This window comes from Bos indicus, chromosome 5 (genome assembly GCF_029378745.1).
Source record: "Bos indicus isolate NIAB-ARS_2022 breed Sahiwal x Tharparkar chromosome 5, NIAB-ARS_B.indTharparkar_mat_pri_1.0, whole genome shotgun sequence".
Lineage (NCBI taxonomy): Eukaryota > Metazoa > Chordata > Mammalia > Artiodactyla > Bovidae > Bos > Bos indicus.
In genome coordinates, this window is record NC_091764.1 from 32,467,421 (window position 1) to 32,484,300 (window position 16,880).

General features: G+C 50.3%; 1 protein-coding gene across 1 annotated transcript in view; it reads left to right on the forward strand.

The window, feature by feature from the left end:
* Window positions 1–569: 569 nt before the first annotated feature.
* VDR (vitamin D receptor) overlaps window positions 570–16,880 on the forward strand; it is a 58,692-nt gene continuing 42,381 nt past the window's right edge. Inside the window, exon 1 of the mRNA XM_019960709.2 lies at window positions 570–665. The gene's annotated coding sequence lies outside the window, so the exon portion shown is untranslated. The remainder of the gene's footprint in view (window positions 666–16,880) is intronic.

The following is a 16,880-nucleotide window of genomic DNA, read 5'->3' on the forward strand; positions in this document are numbered from 1 at the left end:
GACATTGAGTAGGGATGACAGTGCAACTCCAGACTCGACTTCGGCCCCGTTTTCCTTCGCTCTTTTAGTGTGTGGGATCGGGCTGAGTTCCCTGGCGCTCGGGGGAGTAGCGCGAAGGCGGCTGGCCCCCATCCCCCTAGAGCGTTGGGAGAACCGCTCGTGCCGGCTGCAGGCGCCTCCGCCCCTCTTCCCGAGACCAGTAGACGACAGAGATGTCCTGGCCGGGTCATCCCAGGTGGGGGTGACGCACCTGGAGGAGGCGTCCGCAGAGAGTTGGATAGAACCACGACAACGGGAGGACAGGGGAAGCATCACGGATTATCGCAGGCAGACACGTGGATCTGCACACGTATAACCATCGAAAGCTCTCGCTCACGGAAGGCAGAGCTTGCCTGGGCCCATGGACGGCAGTCCTGGACAGTCTATACTGGGCAGTCTCCCAGGAGAGAGTGCGGTGGTTGATTCCAAGTCAGGATGGTTGCAGCGCGGTTGGAGCGCTTGGCAAGTGAAGACTGGACCTGTGGGTGGGGCCGGGGCGGAGCTGGCTCGGGGGCGGGGCATGCGGGGGGCGGGGCCAGGTGCTAGGTTGTCTCCGCCTGTCAAAAGGCAGCCGCGGAGCCCCGGGCGCCGGGAGCGCGGAGCAGCGTGCCCACCCGCAGGACCAGGTGCGCACCCGGGAGTGGCGGGGCGAGGGGGGTCCCAGGATCGAGATTAGGCGGCGTAGGGTTGGGGGCTTTGGGAATTCCGGACCTCAGTGCCCCGGAACAAGCACTAGAGTCTGGGCAAACTTGGCGACTGAGAACTGGGCTTTCGTGCCCTAAGGCTGGGGCACTAAGGGGATCCTGAGGTCTGAGAAAGACCTGAAGTTCGTGCCAGGCTGGCACGGGGAGCGGCGAGCTCCTCGGGGCTCAAACAGCTGAACGCAGAAATGCTGCCCCGGCAGGGTGCTCCGCATTTGAGCAATCAGAAGCTTTTGCGTCCTTCCCCAGTCTGGGCGCGGGAGGAATAAGACAGCGAAGGATTGGCTCTCGGAGGTGCTGAGGTCTTCTGGGGGTGGGGTGTGTGTAGCCTTGTTATCTTGTAGGGCCCATGTATGGTCACCTGCGAGGATGGAGTTGGATCTTTTAAGTGGAGTTTTTTCTTTTTTCCTTGACTTAAAAAAAAAAAAAACAACTTACCGATTATTTTAGACCTGGTTGACCCTAGCGCACTGGACTTACTTTTTCAAGAAAGCCCTTTCATAGATGTCCAGATGAACCTGGGAGACAAGCATCTAACTGAGGAGGGGGCTCAAGGAGTAGTTTCTACTGGAGGAATGAGGAGCCCCACATCTGTGGGTGGTGGGTGGAGAGGGTTTCAGGGGAAGTATGTAGGAGGAAACATCATATGGTCTCCAGGGAGCAGGTGGACACTGTCCCCTCCCCACCATGGACCACTGAGATGGAGACCCAGGCTGCCTGGGCTGGGGGATCCCTGGGTCTGTGAGCCCAGGCCCTTCCCGCATCTTGTCCTCCTTCTCTTCCTCCTCCGTGTGGTGAGTGAGTCAGCCAGCCTCCTGTCTGGGCTCAGTTGCAGCCAGAGGGGCCAGAGCCCAGGCAAGCAGTTGGGCAGGCATTTTCTGAACATTGCAAAAGCTCTCCTGGGCAGAGTTCAGCTCTGCGCCAGCTCCCTGCTGGAAGCCGGTGGTGGCCACTCCTGAAGGGGACACAGCACAGCAGTGATTATGGGATGGCTATGGTATGACTCCAGGATGGGTTGACAGTGAAGGGACTGTGGCTTTGTGGTAAATCTACATCTCTTATTCTCCTCGGATCAGGAGGTGCATCCCAGCACTGCAGACTTTTCCAGTCCCTCATTCCATGTTTGCCTAGATATCTCGTTAGCTGCCAGTGTCTTAGTGGGATGGCTATGCACAAGAAATCAGGGAAGATTCTGGGAAAGAGAAGCCATGGTGTTGGCAAAGGTTTTAAGTTGGGCTGGGAAATAGGTTTGCTGAGGTGGAAATGGATTATCTGGACACTGGAGCCTCAACTCTGTAAACCAAGAGTGTCATGTTTGGGGGAGACCTTCCCCATCGCATCCTTGTCAAAGTGCTGGAGGAGATTGTAGGTCTTTCTGAAATGGTATCAGACCAGGAGGTTGTTACTAAGACTTCACATTTCTGTCTGACTTTTGTTTTGGGTGCTTCCGATCCTTGGGCAAAAGTAGGAGCCCCAGAACTCTTCCCGCCCCCCACCACCACCATGTCAGTAGCCTCTCTGGACCCATTTGAGGAGAACACACAGCCAGGCCATGGGGCTGACTCAAACTGCAGAAAGCTGGGGAATTCACAGTATGTGCTCTGGCTAGGTCCCATGGCTTCAGTTTGGCTGTCCCTGATCAACCACGACTTGGACCCTTTCCAGGGTAATGGATAAGAAAGGAGGAAAGAGAAAAGGCATAAGAAAAGAAGAGAGCTGGAGAAGGAAGAAGGGGAAGAAGAGGGCTAGGAAGTTTTTCTGATTCCTCACAGATCTTCAGCCAAGGCTGTCACTTTATTCAAATAAATATTGTAGAAAGTCTGATGCTGTGTGAGGTGCCCTGATTACTTGTGTTTGTGAGTTCTCAGTCTTCTTTCCCTATTTGACCTCAGAATTAATCTCCTTTGGAGACTGAGTCCCAGGGGAAACACCAAGAGGTCTTCTTGGACTCCCATCCTCTACTCCCAGAGCAAATAGCCAGGGCCAATGCCAGTGCCTTCCACATTTGGAGGAAAGCCTGGGGCCTCATGGGCCAGAAAAAGACAGGAGAAGGACTTGCAGTTGTTCATTTCTTTACCCCACATCCTGAGAAGGCAGCAGCCGTCCTGCCTGAGAACCAGAGTTTCTCTACTAGAAACCGGCTGGTGCCTACATCCAGCATGTGGGTTCCAGTGGCCAGAGAGCCAGAGTCATGAGCACCTGGAGGTCTGAGCTGGGATGGCTCTCCAGTGTGTTGCTAACAGGATGAGCTATAGGAGCTCCAGCTTTCCATTTGTCACTGTTTATGTGGGCTTCCCTGGTGGCTCAGATGATAAAGAAACCACCTGCAATGCAGGAGACCCAGCTTCGATCCCTGGGTTGGGAAGGTCCCCTGGAGGAGGAAATGACTACCCACCCCAATATTCTTGTCTGGGAAATCCCATGGACAGAGGAACCTGGCAAGCTACAGTCCATGAGATTGCAAAGAGTCAGACATGACTGAGTGACTAACACTTTCACTTTTCTTTCATGTGTGTTTTGGCTGCAGGAAAAGACAAGTAAGCAAATGATAACATTTGCTTCAGAGCTTCTTGTGTGCCCAGCATGGTACTAGGTCCTTTGAGGGATGACAGGGAGCAGAATGCACCAGATTGGGCCTCCTCCCGCTAGACGGTCTGAGCCCAGGCTTGGCAGTGGGTCCTGGGCCCTCCCTCCACTACTGTCCTGTTCTTAGGAGATCCAGCTGGGCAGAAGCCGGCCAGGCTGTCGCTTGGGACCGGTATGGTCTTGATACTTCTAGTTACACTTTGCTCTGATTCCCCATTGACTTTCTGTGTCAGTCCCCTCTTGGATGTGCTAGAGAGAGTGATTGTATAATTTATTGCCCGAACTGGGACTGAAAGAGGTGAGATGAATAGTTCTGTCGGGACAATAGACAGAAACCCAAGTTGTTCAGGACAAATTGGAACATTAAGGCATTCTAACGAACCCCACCACAGACCCCATGGAGGCCCTGGTGTGGAAGGAAAGACAGCCGAGTGTGGGCTTAATGAGGAGAAGATGGGGGTGGGGCTTAATGATGAAGGGAAGTCGGGGGTAACCTGTAATGCGGCATTACCCACAAGTGCAGTCTCACCCTGAGGGCGGTGCTGTTCCTCACTCCCCTCTCTCAGGACCAGCCTACCATTCACTCCCTTTCCCTTCCCCATGACTTTCCTACACCCTTGACTTGTGACCGGCCTCACCTTTGGTTTTCCTGCTCCACCCCTACCTCAGACAGGGACAGGAAGGCCTGCCAACTCCCCTTCAGGTGCCCCTGGGGGAACCGGGATTTATCCTGGAGACAAGACCCAGCCTCACGCTTCCTCTTCCCTTTTCACCCAAGTCTACAGCCTCTTCATTCTGTCCATGCATCTTCCCAGACCTCCAGGGGCCACGCCGTCTGGCAGGAAAGCTCAGGATTCACGTGGGTAGACAACCAGAAATGGAAGGGTAGTCAAACCTTGCCATGTGGATACAGGGCACGGGTCACTTGTAATCAGGTTCCCAGGATATAGTAAGTGAAGTGGAAGTAGGAGCCGAGAGAAGCTGCAGAGCAGGCGATGGAGTCGGGTCCCCTGGACGCTGGAGTTTGACTCTTAGCAGGTCTGACTATTGGGGAAATGGTCCAGGGTGGGGACAGACTGTTGTTGCTCAACCCAAACTAAAAGGCGTTGGTGGCAGTCGCTGCATCCTGAAATGGTGACATGTGGAAGAGAAACCGCCTTCCCGTCTGAGTCCTGTGTCCTGGTGGCCCAGATGTTCAGGGTGGGTTCCCTGGAGAATCCCCAGAGGTTCATTCTGAGAGTGACGGGGACGTGGGGGTGGAGCCTCCTTGATGACTGTGTGCAAACACTGTCTACTGTGGCAGGAAGGAAGTCGTTCTCATCATTGGCAAATGAAAAGGGCAGGTGAAGACCTCTTGGGAAGTCCTATCCTTTGAAACAACTTGTGGGGAGGGGAGAGGAGAGACCTCCTGGGGTGGCAGGGGTGACAGGCTGGTGGGTACATGGCAGGAGCCAGAGGCAAAAATAGCAGACTCTCGAGGAGTCTGAGCATGTGTCATGCCTTTGCAAACCTGCTGGGCAGGTCCCGTGCCGAGGAATAGACTGAGCAGTGTTCCCAGAACCAGATGCCACACAAAGTCCCCATTCTGCACAGGGGAGAGACCTGGTCCTGAGCAGGGCGTTGGCAGCCACACTGGCGGGAAAGTGTAGCGTGGGCAGCACCCTGGAAAGCTGCTCCTCTCACTGGCCTTCTGAGGACAGGTGTGACTTTCCAGGCCCTGTGGAGCACCCACGAGGCCCAGAGCTCTGCTAGTGAGATGCTCAGTGTGTGCCACCTGCTGGCGCTGAGGCTGTAGCTCCAGGAACAGCGACTCACCTCATGCTTGGCTCCATGGTACCAGGTGGAGCACGGCCTCCCAGACCTGCCAGAGCCTGTGACATGGGAACCACAACCAGGTTCCATTTACAGATGGGAGACCAAGACTCAGGGAGGTTAAGCCAAGGTGACACAGCTGGTGAGTGGGAGAGTCAGGACCCACACTGGGTCTGTCTTAGCCTCCGGGAAACCTGACACCTCTGTTCTCAGCAGGCGGCCACAGGCATGTGGGGCCTGCCTTGCACGTCATACGTGGGCCTGCAGAAATGTTCCTGAGTGGCAAATTTGGACTTACACACCAATCTGAAGGAGGTGACCTGGGAGTGAGTTCAGTCTGCCCAAAGGTTACTCTGGGGACAGTGGTCTCTCAGAAGAAGTCCCCCTCTGCTAGAGCCTCAGACCTTGGTGCCTGTCCCACTTTCTTGGGTTCCTTACTTGGGTAAAAACAGCAGACAAGAACCCGTGTGGAGAGATTGCATGGATAAAACAAGACTTAGATGGCCTGGAAGGCAAATAAACTCAATTTCAAACAAGTCACTTTATTGGTGAGCATCTAAATGCTAAGTCTACCAAGGAAGAAGAGACCATTGTCCCATAGGTCAACTGGGAGCTAGTCTCACTTTGTTTACCTCTTCCTCTCCTGGCTGTCCCTTAAGGACACTCCTGGACCTACACACATGGAAAGAGAATTGGATTCCAGCCTCACCTGACAGCCTCTGCCAGACACTGTGCTGATTACTCTCCTTGTCTCCTTTCATCTTCCCAGCTTTTCTAGCTTTTCTTTGAATTAAGTTACTAGTACAGTAAGCCCCCTACATGCTAGTGAATTCTGTTCTGAGAGCACATTAAGTCCAATTTGTTTGTAAGCCCAACAAAGTTTGCCTAGGTACCCAACTAACAACAATCAGCTATATTGCACTGTACTGTAATAGGTTTGTAATACTTTTCACACAAATAATATATAAAAAACAAATACAAAATATAAAGAAAACCTTTTTAATCTTACAGTGCAATACCTTGAAAAGTACAGTAGTCCGGTACAATGGCTTGCTGGCATACAGGGACTGGCATCGAGTGAACAGGCAAGAAGAGTTACCAACTAGAGGAGGGAGAGGAGGTGGGAGACGGTAGAGCTGAGGGATCATCAACAATAGGAGATGGAGGGCAAGCTACAACTCCATTCACATATGACTGGATATGCGAATACACATTCTAATCTTTGAAAGTTCACAACTTGAAGGTTCATATGTAGGGGACTTACTGTATTCTCTCCAGCATGTATATGGAAAACCAAGCTTTAAAGTAAAGATGCAGTAACCTGCCCCATACTGTAAAGTTTACCCGTGATTACCGTTCTATGGGCTTCCCAGGTGGCTCTAGTGGTAAAGAACCCTCCTATCAATGCAGGAGATGTTAGAACCTCAGGTTCAATCCCTGGGCAGGGAAGATCCCCTGGAGGAGGGCATGGCAACCCGCTCCAGTATTGTTTGGAGAATCCCATGGACAGAGGAACCTGGAGGGCTACAGTCCATAGGGTTGCAAAGACTCAGACACAACTGAAACGACTTAGCACGCATGCAGGCACTGCTCTACACCGAGTGCCGGTGTTGGGCCTGGCTGTGCAAACCACTCCAGGCACCAGAGCCTGGAGACAGTAGGAAGCACTCAACCTGTCTTTCAGTGGGATTCTCAGAGTTTCTTGGTGAATGAATGAAATCTCAGGTAGTGTTATTAGCAACCTCGTAGGACAGGAGAAACACTGGATTTGAGTCAGACACACTTGGGTTTAAATTCTGGCTTTGTCACTTTGTAGCTTGTGACCTTGGGCATGTTTCTTGGTCTCTCAGAATCTCAGTTTCCTTTTCTGTAAACTGGAAGGAGAGTAACTCCCTTGCAGAGTCGTGTGAGGATTACAGATGATACAAGCCAAGCACTTGGCTCGAAGTAAGCCCTGGAAGAGAGAGTGTGTGCAGACACTCAGCAGATATTCGCTGAGGTTTACCTACCATGTGCCAGGCACTATGCAAGACACTGGCAATTTAACAGTACAAAAAGGCTCTTGCAATTGTTTTAAATTTACTAGACCAGAAACTCATCATTGTGAGAGGGCGTTTTAGAATCCAGGAATGGCTAAACTCAGACTGAGTAACTTGATTTCTCTGTCATTGATGAGCTTAGAAAAGTTGTTTAGCTTCTCTGGGGCTCAGAGTCTTATTTTTTTAAACTAAATGTATCATATACACAAGAGTACAAGTAGTCCTATGTACAGATTAAAAAATAGTGTAAAGTATGTGGTACCTACCACCCAGGTTTGAAGTGGAACAATTTCAAAACCTTTTAAAACCCACTTTCCTCTTCCCTTTTACATCCCCTTCCTCACTCTACCCACCAGCAAAACTAATATGAATTTTACTTAATGGGTCCTTGGTTTCCTTCGAAAGTTACCATCTCTGTTTTACAAACAATGTGTCTTTTGAGTTTACATACATGTGTGTTATCTGTGATGCGCTTTTTTCACTCAGTCTCATGTTTCTGAGATTCATCCATGTCGAAGCACACAGATATGTTGATTTGTTTTCACAACAGCGTTGTATTCTGTTAAGAATATGCTGCAATTTGTATCTTTCCTCTTGTTGATGAACATTTGGGCTCTTTCCAGTTTGGGGCTATTACGATCAGCTAATACTGCCGGGAATATGCTATGGTTGTCTTCTGGTGCGTGTGTAGGCATTTCTCTGGGCACATGGCATTCCATGTCTGGCACTACTCTATAGCACCAGCTGTCTTCCACAATGGTTGTACCAAAAACACTCCTTTAAGTAGCAGATAAAAGTTCTTATTGTTCTCCATCCTTTTTAACACTTGATATAATCTTCATTTCTAAAAGGAAGAAGTTACACTAGGTGAGCTTCCAAAGTCCCTTTCGGCTATAGTAATTGTATAATTTTCAACCTAAGGACCTGGTTTCTGGCTTTATGCATGTGCTTGTCTGATGTGTTGTGCACAGGTGGTCCTGTAAATGCCACAGCCTGACTCTGAGAGCCCCATGCAGGGTCCCCAGGTGCAGCTGAAGCCCTTCCTCACTGGGCTTCCACCAACAGTGGGGGATGGATCCGGCGGCTCCACATCCTCCCCACCACTTGGGGTTTTGTTCACTTCAACCAAAGGCTGATATCGGGGCTGAGAACATACCAGATGCTCAGTTAATACTTCCTGAATTGCCTTCCTGCCAAGTGGATGGGGAGGGATGGATATTTTCCCCGAGCACTGATTTTAAGAACAAGACGTGGAAGTATCAGGATCGTGTGTGTGCTGGCTAAGCAGAGCACATGGGGCTGGGAACAGTGGTGGGATTTACTAGTGTCTCAGGCTTCTTGATCATTTAAAGACTCCAAGTGAAGTGAATTGAAGTTAATAGTCTCCACTGACCAACTGTTCAGAGTCTGGCCTTGTTCTTTGACTCTCTAACTTGTCCGATTGGAGAGCAGGGAGTATCTGGAAGATGAATTGAAGAGAACAGAGGCAGTGCCGTGTGGAAAGGTGAAGAATGCCCACAGAGAACCCCTTCCCCTTCCAAGGGTTGAATATTTTGCCTGGGGGAGGATGGGTGCTGGTTTAAATGGTATTAGATGTATTCAGTGTCCTGGCAGCTATATAAACAGCCAGCTGCCCACCCACCCAGCCACCCACGGAACAAAAGAATGTGGCTGGTTGGGCAGTTGCATGGGCCACCCCAGCCCACAATCCTGTAATTACCCATCTAGTCTGTGCCTGTCAGCTCCAAGAGCAGGCGGGCGCCTGTGCCTTGGGCCTCATCTTGGTCACCAGGCCCAGGCTGGGCTCTGTGGCAGGGCCCCGCCTATCCTCAGCCACCCCCACCCCCAACTCTCCCTGAATGTCTCTCTCTACGCCAACCTTTGACCCTTTTGAGTCTAACATATTATATAATAGCTGATAATTATAATAAACCAAAAGGTTACTATAATTTTATATGGTCCAGGCACTGGGTTAAATGTCTTTCATGCATCTTCTCGTGTATGCATCTCAATAATCCTGTGAGGTAGGTAATATTGTTATCCCCACCATACAGATGAAGAAACTGAGTTCCAGGAAGTTAAAGGGCTAAATTTCTTGCCCCAAACCACCAAACTTCCAAGTGAGAGCTAGAACTTAAATTCAGGTCTTTCTAAGACCCGACGTGTGGTCATTCTTCCCCTGCCCACCCCCTTTCCTGCACAGGGTCCTGTCTCCCCAAGCCAAAGGGAGCTCAGGCTCCTCTGTCTCCTCCCCTTCCCTCCCCTTCCCATCTGAAGAGGGCTGGAAAGAGGCAGCAGGGGGTGCCAGTGGAGGGTGAATGGGACAGTTCCAGACTGGCCAGGGTGATGCTGCAAAACACCTTCAGGGCAGAGTTCTTTGTTCCAAAAGACTCTGAATTTCCGGACTTCTGCCAGAGGTGGGAAGTTACTTCTGCCCAGCCTCTCTGGCAAGCGCGCCAACTTCTTGGGTGCCCTGTTAAGAAGTGGGGGATGGGCTGCCTCAGGTAAAATTCCATTGTAATGATCGCCATCTGAGATCTGAATGGCTTTGTTGAAATGGAATTGTGCTAACCTGGGTGTAGGGAAGAACTCATAAATGAGAAACTGGAGGTGAAATGGAGTTAATTTCCCCCTCAGTGTCTCTCAGTAAGGCTCTGGGAGGGCGTAGAACCTAGACAGAGAAGAGTCAGATGCATTCCTGCTCTCCTTTGAAACCCACGCTCTCCAGTAGCAGGGCAGGGCTGGGAGGGGACGAGGCTATGGCTGTTCAGTTGTCCATTCCCCGAATTGTGCTGTGAGCCCTCAAGAACAGAACTGAATCCCATGTCCAAGGTGTCATCACTCCACGCGACACCTAAGATACCTAACTCATCACAGATACACTCAATAGTTTATTGGGTGGAAATAGGTTTGTAGGTAGACTGGGTCCCTTAAGCTAAAAAGGACAGTTGAAGGACAATTGCTTCATGTGACTAAAACATGAGATGAATCCTTCCAGTTATTGAACCGTTTTCATAATAACAAACACCAGCACTTACTGAGAAGGAGCCATGCACCAGGTGCTGTGCTGAGCACTTTACACACATCGTCTCATTTAATCCTCATAGACAAATGAGGTAGGCATTGTTATTTTTCTCACTGGATAGGTTAGGGAACAGAAGCTTAGATAGCCCAGGTCATTGGCTCTAGTGACATGGCTGGCAAGGAGGGAAGGCAGGGTTTGTACCCAGGCAGGCTGCGTGGGCTTCCCTGGTGGCTCAGATGGTAAAGAATCTGCCTGTAATGCAGGAGACCTGGGGTTTGACCCCTGGGTCTGCCTGGAGAAGAGATTGGCTACCCTCTCCAGTATTCTTGTCTGGAGAACTCCATGGACAGAGGAACTTGGTGGGCTACAGTCGATAGTGTCACAAAGAGTTGGACACAACTGAGAGACTAACCAGAGAAGGCAATGGCACCCCACTCCAGTACTCTTGCCTGGAAAATCCCATGGATGGAGGAGCCTGGTGGGCTGCAGTCCATGGGGTCATGAAGAGTCGGACACGACTGAGTGACTTCACCTTCACTTTTCACTTTCATGCATTGGAGAAGGAAATGGCAACCCACTCCAGTGTTCTTGCCTGGAGAATCCCAGGGACGGGGGAGCCTGGTGGGCTGCCGTCTGTGGGGTCGCACAGAATCGGACACCACTGAAGCAACTTAGCAGCAGCAGCAACAGCAGAGAGACTAACACACAGGCTGCCTCCCAGAACCTCTTTGCTCAACTGTCTCCCTGACCACAGAGCTCAGCTGTCACTGGGGGCTGGTTCCAGGGATGAGGGCCAGGTGGGTAACAGCGAGTGCAAACCCTGGTGGGATGGAGTGGAGGGCACAAGCCTGTTCTAGAGAGGCAACCCCACTTCAGGCCAGCAGGTTGCCTAGAATTGCAGAACAGTGTGGCCAAAATGTCCCTTTTTTTTTAATAGGAAGCTGGACACCCAGGTTTTTTTCAAAAGTGAAATCTCTCTATTTTTTTAGACACTGACAAGTGACTTAAAAATGTATACTCACTGGTGGTGATGGGGAGGGGGGTGACAAACCGAACTCATTCATGGTCAGGTTTAGCTTCCTGTGTATCCTCTGGTAGTTTCTTTTAACAGATGACTGTTACCTGGAGGGGGACTAGGAAAGCCCTAGTGTGCACAGAATTCATTACTAATGCCATGAGTGATCCCTCTCCATGGGTACAGTCCCATTGCATGATACTTCACAATGCAGAGTGCTTCTTACTGGAGAGTAATAATGAAATCTTTCCATCTGATAGGCCTTGAATGAATCCTCCCCTTTCCTCCTTATCTTTCTCCCTCTCTCCTTCCTTTTCCCCTCCTTCCTCCCTTACTCTGTCTTCCCAGTCAGATATTTTTCCTATAGATATTAGAAGGAAAGTTCAGTGTAGAGAAAACAAAAGTTTCCTTTTCTTAATGGTCAAAGAAAAGATCTTGAGGCCAAAAAAAAAAGTGGAATTTTGGGGTTGGGCTTGGCAGTCAATGAATGATGCTTATCAAGCCTGGTCTGAAACCCTACCAGCACTGCGGGCTCTCCTGGGCTATGAGGATGTCATGCTACTTGCTGTCTTGTGACCTCACGGAGAAGGGCTCACTCTCCACATGTTACACTTCAGAATGTTTTCACAGCCTTCCACTGTGCCCCTGAATGTAGGCTTCCTCCCCCTCTTAAACACCTGGGAGAAGAATTGTAAACTAATAGCCAGCGTTGGTATGAAATATAACGGTTTTTGTAACATATGTTTGGATCTCAGCTGATACAGCACTCCTGTAAGATGGTGAACAGATATAGAAACCCCTTTTTGAGGCTTGGTTAAGTAGCAGTGTTTGATATTTTTTCCTTCCATTCCATAAGAGAGCAGTAGCCATGAAGGCCTGCAACTCGGAGTGCAGGAACCCCTGGCTCCCCCAGGCCTTCCCTTACTTGCCGCTCTCACTTCTCACCTGATATCCACAGGTAAGGGTGTGCGGTAAGGGGGACAGCCAGTAAGTCCAGAGCCCCTGACTAAGGTCTCCACCTCCCTGAAACTCCCACTCCATGGCATGGGCATGGAGAAGGCCCTAAATCAATGGATAGCTGGAGGCCAGCCTCCTCTCCACACCTCCCTCCACTGCCTGTTACCTTGAGCCATTGTTCCCCAAGCTGGGCAGAAAATAGCTCACTCAAGAGAATTATTTTTGTCTCTGTTAAACTTCAATCCTAGGCTCCTGATGAGCCTGGCTGCAGAATTGTTTTTCAGGCCAGGGGGAGTTCTGGGGAAAGTGAGGGGTCAGGGCATAAAGGGGAAGCAGTGGTTGGAGGGGTGCCACCTCTCCCCCAAAGGACCATGATGACCACAAGCACCGGCCCTCTTCCCTAGGACGCTGCCCAGTGGGCGGCCTGACTAGTGGCCAACAGTGTGCAGCCTGCCCAGCTTCACTCAGGGCTCCTTTCACCAAGTGCAGGCCCTGAGCAGGTCCAGGGCTGTTTGCCTCTGCCCAGAGTGTTGAGTGAAGGTAGTGGAAACTCTGTTACATGGCGTGGAGGTCCAGGTGGGCAGCTGGGGGGCTGCAGACGGCTGACTGCCAAGGAGGGAAAGAGGTTTTTGCATTGGAGAGCCGGGCTCAGCTCCTCCCGTGCCCTGAGGCAGCACCAAATGGCACAGTTCAGTTCAGTCGCTCAGTCATGTCCAACTCATTGCGACCCCATGGACTGCAGCACGCCAGGCCTCCCTGTCCATCACCAACTCCCGGAGTTTACTCAAACTCATGTCCACTGAGTCGGTGATGCCATCTAACCCAGCTCATCCTCTGTCATCCCCTTCTCCTCCTGCCTTCAATCTTTCCCAGCATCAGGGTCTTTTCAAATTAATCAGTTATTCACATCAGGTGACCAAAATATTGGAGTTTCAGCTTCAGCATCAGTCCTTCCAATGAACATTCAGGACTGATTTCCTTTAGGATGGACTGGTTGGATCTCCTTGCAGTCCAAGGGACTCTCAAGAGTCTTCTCCAACACCACAGTTCAAAAACATCAATTCTTCAGTGCTCAGCTTTCTTGATAGTCCAACTATCACATCCATACATGACCACTGGAAAAACCATAGCTTTGACTAGACTGACCTTTGTTGGCAAAGTAATGTCTCTGCTTTTTAATATGCTGTCTAGGTTGGTCATAACTTTTCTTCCAAGGAGCAAGCATCTTTTAATTTCATGGCTGCAGTCACCATCTGCAGTGATTTTGGAGCCCCCAAATATAAAGTCTGTCACTGTTTCTACTGTTTCCCCATCTATTTGCCGTGAAGTAATCGGACTGGATGCCATTCTCTTAGTTGTCTGAATGTTGAGCTTTAAGCCAACTTTTTCACTCTCCTCTTTCACTTTCATCAAGACACTCTTTAGTTCTTCTTCACTTTCTGCCATAAGGGTGGTGTCATCTGCATATCTGAGGTTATTGATATTTCTCCCGGCAATCTTGATTCCAGCTTATGCTTCATCCAGCCCAGTGTTTCTCATGATGTACTCTGCATAGAAGTTAAATAAGCAGGGTGACGATATACAGCCTTGATGTACTCCTTTCCCGATATGGAACCAGTCTGTTGTTCCATGTCCAGTTCTAACTGTTGCTTCTTGACCTGCATACAGATTTCTCAGGAGGCAGGTCAGGTGGTCTGGTATTCCCATCTCTTTCAGAATTTTCCAGTTTGTTGTGATCCACACAGTCAAAGGCTTTAGCATAGTCAATAAAGCAGAAGATATTTTTCTGGAACTCTCTTGCTTTTTTCAATGATCCAACGGATGTTGGCAATTTGATCTCTGGTTCCTCTGCTTTTTCTAAATCCAGCTTGAACATCTGGAATTTCATGGTTCATGTACTGTTGAAGCCTGGCTTGGAGAATTTTGAGTAATACTTTGCTAGCTAGTAGTAATACTTTGCTAGTGTGAGATGAGTGCAATTGTGTGGTAGTGTGAGCATTCTTTGGCATTGCCTTTCTTTGGAATTGCAATGAAAACTGACCTTTTCCAGTCCTGTGGCCACTGCTGAGTTTTCCAAATTTGCTGCCATTTTGAGTGCAGCACTTTCACAGCATCATCTTTTAGGATTTGAAATCGCTCAACTGGAATTCCATCACCTCCACTAGCTTTGTTCATAGTGATGCTTCCTAAGGCCCTCTTGACTTAGCATTCCAGCATGTCCAGCTCTAGGTGAGTGATCACACCATTATGATTATCTGGGCAGCAATGAATGGCATTCTGTGCAGCAAATCAGTTCCATCTTTGCCCCAGGTACCAAAGAAAAACAAGGAAGAGGAAGATGGCCAAGGGGTAGGGGCGGGGGAGAGAGTTTTAGTTTGGAGAGAGTTCAAGGGTTAAGACAAAAGTTGCTATTTCCTACCACTTTGTGGCCCCAGGGAAGAATCCGCCAGTGGTTTGGCCTGAAACAGCGAAGCAAGAGGGTTATCTTCAGTGATAGCTCTAAGGGCTATCAGCAGCGAGCGCGGACTTCTGGACTTGGGGTACAGGCTGGCAGGTGCAGGGGACTTCCTGCACGTGTCCCCGGTGCCAGCTGTTTGTGACCGTCGTGTGTGAGGGATTCCTGGGAACAAGGAAGTGACCTTGTGGACTGGGAGACAGGAGTGAGCCAAGCTGGCTGGTGGACACAGGTCTGGGGACCGGTCGGGTGTGTGGTAAGTCAGCTCTCCCTGTGCCTGGCAACCGTACCTGGCTGCCCTAGACAGATTGATGCATTAAATAAGGATTGGCTGGTGACATGCCGCTGAGTTGTTCACAGCTTCCGTCTGCCCTTGTTGAACCTTTTCTTCTCTCTTTCAGCTTTCTCTCACATTTTCTTATTTAACTGGGCTGGATTTTCCAGAATTCTCCCCTCCACCTTGCCTTTCCCACAAAATTACTGATGGTCTTCTTCCCAGGGCAAAGAGTCAGTGCAGAGAGGCCCGCTGCCCAGCTGACCCAAGGGTCCATTCTCCATGAGCCATAGAGTAGGAGGCCTGTTTTTACTTCCTTCACAAAACTCAAGGTTGATTCAGGTTGGAACGGGAATCTGAATGGAGTCTGAAAGTCTTTGGTTGCAAAATACCACTGCAACAATTTAAAATTCCTGGTATTTGAGAGTCAGCGGGTTTACTAGTAGAAGTACTCAGTAGTGGAAAGAATGGAATTTCCTTCCGACTGAAATGAGTGTGGTTGGTTGGTTTCTTTCTTCCTGGTACCCCCCACCCAGCCAGCCAGCCATATAGAACTAGTTTCTCTGCCTCCAGCATGCTCTTTCCCTTTTGCCTCGAAGACTTTGCTCATTCGGTATCACCTGCCTGACCTCTCTCTACCCTCTCACCACTATCTTGTTAGAACCATGGTCCTTCCTGTCTCAGTTGGGAGACAGAGAAGTGACATCCTCTGAAGAGCGTCTCTGCCTCTCCAAGACCAGGCCAGGTGCTGCCCCCCCCTGCTCCCGTCACACCTGTGCTTACCTGCTTTGCAGCCCAGATCTGAGTTGAAGATTCCTGTCTTTTTCTCTCTGTAGACAGTAAGCTTCACAAGGTTGGGCCTCTGTGTGGCTTACCATGGTGTCTCTGACTCCTTGTGTAGGGCTTGCTGTATAGTCAGTGCTTAAAACCAAGCAAGGGTCACCATCAGAGATAAGGCATCAGAGACCAGAACCAATGGCCATCACAGTGAAAGGCCAAGAAGAAATGCCGTGGCCTCCCTGCTCCTCCAGTAGGGTCCCCAAGAAGAAGTCTACACAGCAGGATGGCTGGAATTCTGACCAGACTGAAACTCTGGAAAAGCTCTCTGGAGGACATCATTCTACATGGGAACTGAGGAGCAAGTTGGGGGTGACTAGGCCTGCCCTTGAAAGTAAATGGGAACCTCCCAGCTTGGCCTCTTCCTGAGAAGCCTCAGGAATACAGGAGGAATGTTCACCTCCTCGCAAATAATGCTGAAGACAGACAGGATGTCTTTGGGTAAATGAGGCTTCCCTCATGGCTCAAATGGTAAAGAATCCACCTGCCAATGCGGGAGAGCCAGGTTCGACTCCTGGGTGGGAAAGATCCCCTGAAGAAGGGAATGGCTACCCACTCTAGTATTCTTGCCTGGAGAATTCCGTGGACAGAGAAACCTGGAAGGCTACAGTCCGTGGGGTTGCAAAGAAGCAGACACAACTGAGCGACTAACACACACTAACATGGGACTCGACATGGGACTCGTGGAGAGTTACCTAGCCCTGCCTATCTCAGAGAACCTGGGGACCCTCATAGATTTCTGACACAGGCCTCAGAATCTGTCCTGGGATCCATGAATGGCTTTCCAGGGCTGCCAAGAGTGGGGAGCAGTCAGGAGTCCAGGCCCACTAAATCAGAACCAGCCCAGTGCCTAGGTTTGGGGCCATGACCGAACCACTAGCCTCTGTAGCCTTCTGCTGCCTGCAGAGGGGCAGGAGTGGGGCGAGGAAATGCCACTGCCCTGAGAACAGACAGGGATGCCATGGTATGCTGAGCCAGTGTCCCACTGCGGAGAGAACAGATGCTTGATAAGCCCTGGACGACGAAGGAGGTAGGAGAGAGACTCGGGGTGAGAGAGGAAAAGGACCGGCAATGAGCAGAAGTGATTAGTAATTGGTGACACTTTGGTAGCCACGGTGTCATCTTCCCTGTGGAGGAAAA